A 9,266-nucleotide genomic window follows, 5' to 3' on the forward strand; every position below is an offset into this window, starting at 1 on the left:
GAATTTGTTATTAAGCTGTGTGAAATTTATATGTACAGTCCCACTTTTCTCCTGCAGTGTTGCTTTATAATTAGACTTAACAATAAAACATTGGTTAATATCTCCTTTGCAGAAAGATATTACCTCCTGTGGAGGACTCCAGTCACCAAGAATATTTATGATTTTGGTGGGGTAGAGGAACCTGTGAGGTGGCTCAATGTCTGGAGTTGAGGTGGGCACCTGAGAGGCAGAATGTAGAAGCTGAAACTGGGGAGGCTGTGTTTGGGGTGGGAGAGCCCTAGTCAGGGAGGCCCGAGTGGAAATGTGGGAGATCAGGAAGGGATGGTGGGGGGGTTTCCCCGGGGTTGCCCAGACCTGCCTTGCACCCATACCCTAGGTCCGCACCCCCGGTCACCAGCAGCTCAGTGCTGGTGCAGAAGTTGGCTTCAGAGGCCAGGAACACAGCGGCAGCCCCCACCTCAGCTGGAGGCCCCTGCGGCCCAGGGGCTGGGCCGGTGCGCCCTCTCAGACTGTGGCAGCGGGATCCGGTGTGCAGGCTGCCAGCTTTTCCCACAGTGGGGTCCCGATGCTCCCCGAGGAGACGCAGTTGCCACGGACGCCATACTGACAGATCCAGGGCCGAGGCTTTGGTCATGGCTGTTACTGCCCCCTTGGTGGCCTCGTAGGGAACTGCCTGGAACTGGCCAACCGCCCCCACCAGACTGGAGATGTTGACGACGTTCCCCCGGCTCTTTGGCAGGTCAGGGTGTGTGTGCCCAGCTGGCTCCGCTCCAGCAGCTGCCGGCAGCCCTGGGCGGAGGGCTCCTCGGGCCCCGGCGGCGGAGGACGGTAGCCGGCGCTGTTGACTGTACAATCCAGGGGGCCGGGACGGCGGACGATCTCACACATGAGGGTCTTCACATCTTCCTCCTGAGGCACATCACAGAGGGGAAAGACAGTTCCTGGAAGCTCCTGCCTCAGGGCCCAGCCCCTAGGCTCATCTTTCTCACAGATAACCACGTGGGCGCCGCTTTCCGCCAAGGCGCGGATGCTCCCCGCTCGGCCGCCGCGCCCGCCCCCATCACGGCGACCGCCTTCCCGGCGCAGCGGCTCCCCTTGCCATTCTGCGGCAGGGTCTCACCCTCTGTCACTCACTCCGGGCTTCTGTCTACCTCCAAAGTCCACTGAGGTCCTGGGGTCGAACCATAAATAGAGGCTGGATCCTGGAAGCCCGGCAAAGCCTGGGGCCCCTGTCCGGTCTTCTCTGGGGACCCAGGAGTCTATGACTCCAGCTCAACCCCTCAGAGACACCAGTGTCACAAACAGACAGAAAGCTATTTATGATTTCATAAAGTCCTTAGTTACCAAAGAATTTGCAGCTAGCCATTTGATTTAAAGATAAAAGGCGTTATTAAATCAAAAGGAGTCATAAAATGGGAGTGGAAATAAGATTAGTACCAAAATGCTGCAGATAAAAAACACAAAGATTTCTCTCGAGAGTGAGCTGGGAAACACGTGCAAACACGTCAGTAAGCCCCATCTTTACGGTAAAGCTGAGGGGCAATGTTCAGGGGCTTAATTTCTTATAAAAACGCTCTGTATTCACTTCTGCTTTGTCTATAAAATACACGATTTAAATAAAGAAGCAGGTCTGTACAAAATATAGGCAATTACACTGTTTCTCAAATTTTCTCTTTTCAGAAGTTCCAACAGAAATATCCCCAATCAGATATAAATCTCTGTGTGTGTGTGTGTGTTTCTGTGTGTGTGTGTGTCTGTGTGCATCAGAACATGATTTAAACTACCAGGACTGTGAACATGAAAATAATAACCTGAAAGAAAATATCTAACTATATTAAATTACTACAGATCATAAAAGTATAAGACAAAGTTCTTTGATTTTCCATAATTGAGGTAATACGAAAACAGCAGATTTTTTTGAGTTGGCAGAATGGGTGATGATTTAAATATTTTACTGGTTTTTGTTAATTTTTTTGTTTTATTACAATCTGTGTATTTACATTTTCATTCATTTAGTCTTTAAATCTAATACTCTATTTACAAGCCAGTTACTATACTAAAATCTGAGTATAAAGTCATGAAAATATTATATCTTTTACAAGTGTTACATGTAGACTACATTGGCTTTTATTATATAGTATAAGAATGCTTAAATATTTTATCTACTATTATTTGACAGATCCATAATAGTTGGTGAAGATCCTTTAATGTAGTATATAATTTGCTGCTGTGTTTTTAAGTACTTATTATTTGTATATGGATCCCTATAATAATAAGAGCTTAAAACAAAAATGCACCATTTAAACAATGTTTATATGTAATTATGTGTGGAAGTATTTTTGAGATAAAAATACATAGAGTTAATAAACATTCATAATTATTAATAAAATATATAATGTATGCATAGTTATACCTAATCAATGTTCATGCCATCAAAAGGACGTATCAGTGATCATTTATTCAAAGGAAGGCTAATCCAAAAATACCCTGACAGAAACATCCAAAGTAATGTTTGATCAAATATCTAGTCACTATGGCCCAGCCAATATGACATTTAAAAGTAACCACCCGAAAAAATACGAAAGAAAATTCGAATCTAGGAATGAAAGTAAATTATTAATTTACTTCAAATGAAAGTATCAATCTTTACTATAATCCTTTTTATAAAAAATTAGACACAAGTCATTAGATCAGAAAAGTTGACTACTAGTATGGTAAATCCAGGGGGTATTTTTTTTAATGGTGAGTTAACAGGTACTCTTTTGTTGGATAACTTCCCCCTTCAGTTCCCCACCATGACTGCTTATTTATCCTTTTCACGTCTGTCAGTCATACTGAAAGTAGCAATTTGATTCAAGTTAAACAATTTTCCTCTGAATCCAGGAAATAAATGGAAAGTCATTATTCTCTCACCCTATGTTTTCATTTACTCTAAGAATTCAGAAACAATCATTGGGATAAACTATGTTATCTTAAAAAGACTCCTCTGTTCAGTCTTCCCTTAACCACACACAGCTTGTACTACTATTTTATTATTTAACATGCATGACAGAACGGTTTGACTTGCCCCTTTCATTTGATGCATGACTTTTCTGAGTACCAGTGTCAACTCTCTGGGTAAAATTATGATAAACTGAAAGTCAGCTGAGCATAAGGAAGCATATCTTTTGAGGTCAAACAAATTTATTAACTCTCTTATAAGAAAATGCAATAAAAACACAAATAACAGGAAAACCTTAAAGAATTTTCCCCTGTAGAGGCCAAAGTTAAATTACCTATGAATTACATGGATTTGATGTTTTAAATTAAAAGGAAAAAAAAAAAAAAACAGAAACAAAAACAAAAAAACACGGCTCCAAACACTGTTTTGTGGAGTTTTTTGTTGCTGTTGTCCTGGGACGTTTTTAGTCAAATTACACTCTAGTAAAGGAACTATGATATTAAAAATTAATCATTAGGACCTCCAGCTAGCTTGAAAGCTCACTAAGATCTCATGACTGAATAATTTAGCTAACAAAACACACTGAGTTTCTTAGTTAATACAAAAGAATTCTTTGTTCAACAGCCATTTGACAGATAGGGCATTCACTCATTTGATCCCCACAGAGCTGGCACGTTCCATGGCCACAGAGGAAAATCATATTCTTGAGATGATCCAAACATACAGAGCACATTGTCTGCTCTTTAATGTCCTGTAACTGCTGCTGCAGCTTCTGCACGTCTGCATTGACGTTGGTGTCGTCCTTATCCTTCTGTAACTCGGGGATATCCCCACTTGAGATGTCATCAGTGCCATCCTCTGAACTTTTCCCTCCGCAGCACATGATGAAGGGCACTCTTCACTCAACCACTGCCCGACACTGCACACACTTCATCAGGCTGGCACAGCTCTCACAAGCACACATGTGTCCACATGGCTGAAAAAGAACAGCTACTTTCTTGTCAGAGCATCCACATTCTTCAATCTTTGTCCTAGATTGAACTTGTTCTTGACTCGTGGAGAACATAAAGAACAGGCAGCAATCTGTCCATATGGGCCAAAAAGAGTATCTCTCATTACTGATCATAGAAGGACTTCAAGAATCCACCTGACCACTGACTTTTTCTTTATGACACTTTGCCAGTGCTTTGCATAGACTTGGATCAGGACAGAGATCCAGTGGAGACCGACCCTTCTTATTTCGAATGCTAAGGTCCACACCACTGGCAGCCAAGAAACAGGCAATTGAGGCTGCACTCTTCTTCTCGGCCCCCCTGGGTAACAAGTCCCTTTATTAATGTGTTTTAGGATGGCTCCCAGGCAGCATCGACTTTCCCCACATCTTGCATATCCTGATGCCCACGTAGCTGAGACAAAGTGTGATGCCTCAGGGCTTCATGCAAAGAAGTATCCCCATCCTCATCCTGAACATCTAACTTGGCACCTGCACAGACCAAAAGCCTCGCAATCTGGGTGTGCTGTCGCTCAACAGCAAGAGGGAGGGCAGTCTCCTGGCTCACGTTCTGGACATCCAGGTTTGCGTTACCCTGATGTACCAACAGTTCAGCCACTTCTACGTGATTATTAAGGGCAGCCAGATGCAGGGCAGTATAACCATCATCTTTCTTTTCATCCACAATCCATGGTCTTGGTAATTTATATAGTAAAACACACATAGCACTGGGATTTCCTCGTGGTGCAGCATGGTGCGAAGCATTAAATCCATCATTATTTGTAATGGTAACATCTGCTCCAGCTTTCAGAATAGCTGCAGGACATCATCACTTTTCATACTGATTGCCTCATGAAGAGGGGTATCACCTTCTGAATCCTGAAGACTGGGATGACAGCCAAAGTCCGGCAGAGTCTTCACCACCTGCAGGTGACCTTTACTGACAGCAATATGAAGTGGTGTCTGTCCACGCTTGTTTTGAGCATTCAGATCAGTGCTGCCTCGGGGCAGTACTTCTGTGACAGCGCATTAGTCTCCAAAAGCTACATGGTGAACGGCTCCCTCTCCATCTTTATCTTCTGTTTCTACATCCACATTTTGCTTTAAAAGTAACTTTGAAATATCAACATGTCCATTGTGACTAGCAGCTTGCATAGCTGTGTGACCAGCACACTGTCCGTTTACATCCACATGTAATCTTTTTAGCAAATCTTCCACTTTAGCAACATCTCCATGGGCAGCAGCTTTAACTAATTCTTCATTGAGGTCACCAGATTCTTGGGTTTCAAATAATTTCTTCAAGAGTTCGGAGTGTCTTTCACCAGACGTGTTGCTAATGGCTGCTGCTGCACATGCCACCTGGGGAACTGCTGCTGGATTATATGTCCGAGATGTTCTGCCAGCTTCCACCTTTAAATCTCTGTCTGAATAAATCTGTTGTACTTGGCCAGCTTCACCTCAAGTTGGGAGCATAGCTTCAGCCCATTCTCAGTGTCCTCTTTGTAGAAGTTTAATTCCCTCCAGATCATAACAAACTTGTACCAGGTCACCCACTTGAAACTGCAAGGCGCCTCCTTCTGCACCCTGAGCAGCATCCCCGCTTTGGACAGTGTTCACTTCAGTGAGAACAGTGGGCTTGAAGGTCCACCTGTTGCCACTTGGACACTGCACGACAATGTCATGGTCTTCATCAATGCCACAGACAGTTGCATTTGTAGTTAAAGTCTCAAACATGCCTCAGTCCACCCTCCATAACCGTGCCACAAAGACTGTACAATTTCTAGGCCAAGATCTCTATTGACCAGGTCACCAACCTGCAATCCACCAGGATTCCTGTGCCATGCTGCTCACCTAGCACAAGGCAGTGATCTCTGTAGAAAGAACCTCCTCTGGCATCCAGGACACACTTCAGATCAGACACACCCTCAGAGCCAGCTCTCTAAAGGTTCTTAGCACCATCATCCCAGAGAACGCAGGCTGTGCTGTGCAGGTTGATGCACTCCAGTCATGGATTTCTGTTACCTTTCCCCTCCATTCCTTCCCTCCATCCTGATCTTCCCACTGCCAGTCCACTCCTAGCACCACTCTGGCACCTGCAAAGATCCCTCTGGCTGTAATCTTCCTAGATTTTCTATGAGACTCCAAATACCCGCTCTCGGACTCGGGTATTTCTGATAATAAAAGATACAACTAAGAGAAAAAGCATCATCATTCAAAATATAGTAAGATACTATCATAGTATATGAATTAACAAATAACAGAAATATAAGAAGGCCAAGTATTTTCTATTATATAAAGTGTAATTATTTAAATATCACTAACAAATGAAGAGTTCTCATATTCTTAAAAAAAAACCCCACAAAATTCTATGCATATGCTGTTAAAAATAAGTCTCTAACATAGCAGAATTCAGCCAAAACCAAAGAAAGATGGCCAAAAACATCAAATGAATAAAACAGAATAGTGATCACAGTATCAGAGAACTTGAATGTGGTATGTTTAAGTAGGCCAACATACATTGATGGGGTGCCTCAGGACAAGGAGAGACAGAGGAACTGGGGGCCTGTCTGCAGTTCAGTGAGGAGAGAAGGGCCCTTGGGTCTCTTCTGAGGCTCCTCCATCATTGAGGACCAGGAGGTTAGTCAAGTTTTTTCTTTTTTTTTAAATTTCAGGACAGGATGACCCTTCTCAGAGATAGGGGTGGACAAATTAGCAGGCGTCTACCAGAAGAACACACTACAGATCAGGGACTGGGAGAGGACGAGTCGGTAAGAGAGTGTCACCTGGCCTCTCAGGGAGCCTACACAGATGAAATCACATGTTATATGGTCACCAACTCGAGTCACAAGACAGGCAAAGCAAGTGGTGATTGGGTGGAGAAGAGACACTAGCCCAGGTGTAAAAGGAGTCACAGGAAACTGCCAATTTAGAGACCAGGAGGGATGCAGATGACCAAGAGAGCTGACACAGCACACATGTTTCCCTTGAGCTACAGACTGAATTGTGTCCCTCCCCAAATCCATATGTTGAAGCCCTAACCCCTATGTGACAGTAGTTGGAAACAGGCCTTTTGGAAAGTAATAAAGGTTAAAATAGATCATAAAGGTGGAGCCCTCATGCAATAGGACTGGAAGCCTTATAAGAACAGGAATACAGGGAGATCTCTCTGTCTCTCTCTTGCTCTCCCTCCTCCCCACCATGGAAAGCCCCCTGGAGACACAGCAGGAACACAAGCACCTGCAAGCCTGGAAGAGAGCTTTCACCCAAACCAAGTCATGCTGGCTCCTTGATCTCAGATGTCCAGCTTCCAGAGCCATGAAGGTCAAAATTCCTTTTGTTCAAGGCACTAGGTCTGCAGTATTTTGTGCCGGCAGCCTGAGTAGATTAAGACACCTTGGAATATTTTGACTTTTTATAGGGACATTTACAACTGTTATATATGAATATTTTAAAACACGTCTGATTTATTTGTTTTGCTTTTATCCAGTCCCTTACAGACATAAATCACGTACATGTAATAAACTACATTTATTAGTAGGAGAAGCAGTGGATAAAGGCTTTAGAGGTAAGGCAGTACTGGAGCTAAATTCAAAATGTAAATGAAAGTCAGCATCATAGACCATAGGAAGAAAGGCACGGGAAATTAAAAAAACAAAACTGCATTGTGTGCCCTGCGCACTACCATTTTTACCTGGATGGATGGAAGATGCACAGAGGAGTGGTGGAAGCAGGGCCAGGAGAGGCAGGCACTGGCCATCTTCACACATAATGACTTCCTATGCTCTTTTGAGAGAGTGAATTTTAATTCTCAGTCAAAAGAACCAGAGAGTGATATTCAACAGCGGAGTGAAAAAGCCAGATTTGCATTTTAGAGAGATCCTTTCGGCAACGCTATGGAGTTGGATTGGAATTCTGCTATTCTCTGGATGGGAAAATTTGTTTGGTGGATATTTCAATGATCAAAATGAAAGCTGATATGGGAAAACCTGTTTGTAAGAACCAGTTGCACTGTTGGGGAATACAAGAATGCCTTGAGAGTTTGTAAGAGCACATTTGATAAATGACTGCCAGTGCCTGAGAGGAGGTCATTCAAGAAGGACCCAAGTTGAATTGTTGGGGCCAATATGACCCTTGGTTAAGGGTTAAAGGTGAAGTTAACTTTCGATTAGCTGGATTTAAATATTTCCTCTATTTGTTCTAATAAATTCTTCAGAAAAAATCAAATTTTCCCACTCACTGGAAGCCCACATTAAGCTTCTCACTGCAGGTGGTGTTAACTCAAGTGTACGCATCCTGTATAATCCTAGCTAGGTGAGTGACTGAATCCCTTGCTGATAGATCTGTTAACCTCTTCTTGCAGAAGCTGCTCAGAATTTCGTATCTTTATGCAAATGAGAGAAACACTTTTGGAGGTGAAGGTAGAAAAAACAACATATCTTTTTCCTTTTTAATTCTTTAAAAAATACTTTTCTCTCTTCCTGCTGAAATACTTTGGCTTTTTCTATTTTTGCTCTGCTTTAAAAGACTCACTGAAAAGTCCTGCTGCGGCCATGGTGGCAGCAGAGAAGTTTACAGTTCTCTAAGCTAGGTTCAGATACATATAGTCTCACTCTTTTTTATACCAATTCTATTTGGACTGGTTGCTGTTGATTTGTTTTATTACTGTTTTTTTTTTTTTTAAATCAGATATCACATGGCTTTTGAACTCAAGTCAAGCATCAGATCAGGACTGGGAATCCGTGTTCGAGACCTTCAGAATCACATGCATATATTTGTACAAAGGGAAGGAACTACAAACCATACGACGTCTGGGAGAAAGTGAAGTTTCAATGGATGGAGTGAGTGCCTACAATTTCATCCAATACACCATCCAAAACACCATCGCTGTGCTTTGAATCCAGATGTGTCCATCACTTTAGCCACAACTCAACCTCCAATCAAGAATTAGAGATAGGTCCTCTGATTCCATTCCCGGAGTTTTTACCACTGACACACACTGCTTCTTCCTTTCATTATTTCATTCCTTTTTTCCTTCCTTCCTTCCTTTCTCCTTCCCCTCCTCTCTCCATTCCTTTCTTCCTTTCTGTTCTGTAAGTTAGGTATTGCTGTTCATTTTAATTTACTATTTCTTGACCTGTGGTGCCAATTGCATTTTACTTTCCTTAAACTTAATGAACATAGTAGTTTTAAAAATACGTTCTGGGGAAATGTTAATAATTTATTTTTATTTATGTATAATTTATGCATGTATTTATTAGCTTATTTGTGGCCTCCAGGTTCCTCAGATATCTGATCTCTGGATTAATTAGCTCCTCAAAAATAATGATGTTGCTT

At 42.6% G+C, this 9,266-nt stretch overlaps 2 pseudogenes; both read right to left on the reverse strand.

The window, feature by feature from the left end:
* Positions 1 to 277: 277 nt before the first annotated feature.
* On the reverse strand, positions 278 to 1,519 carry LOC105064727 (L-fucose dehydrogenase pseudogene; annotated as a pseudogene).
* A 2,017-nt stretch (positions 1,520 to 3,536) lies between these two features.
* On the reverse strand, positions 3,537 to 7,699 carry LOC105064728 (E3 ubiquitin-protein ligase MIB1 pseudogene; annotated as a pseudogene).
* Positions 7,700 to 9,266: the final 1,567 nt, after the last annotated feature.

Source organism: Camelus bactrianus, chromosome 20 (genome assembly GCF_048773025.1).
Source record: "Camelus bactrianus isolate YW-2024 breed Bactrian camel chromosome 20, ASM4877302v1, whole genome shotgun sequence".
Classification (NCBI taxonomy): domain Eukaryota; kingdom Metazoa; phylum Chordata; class Mammalia; order Artiodactyla; family Camelidae; genus Camelus; species Camelus bactrianus.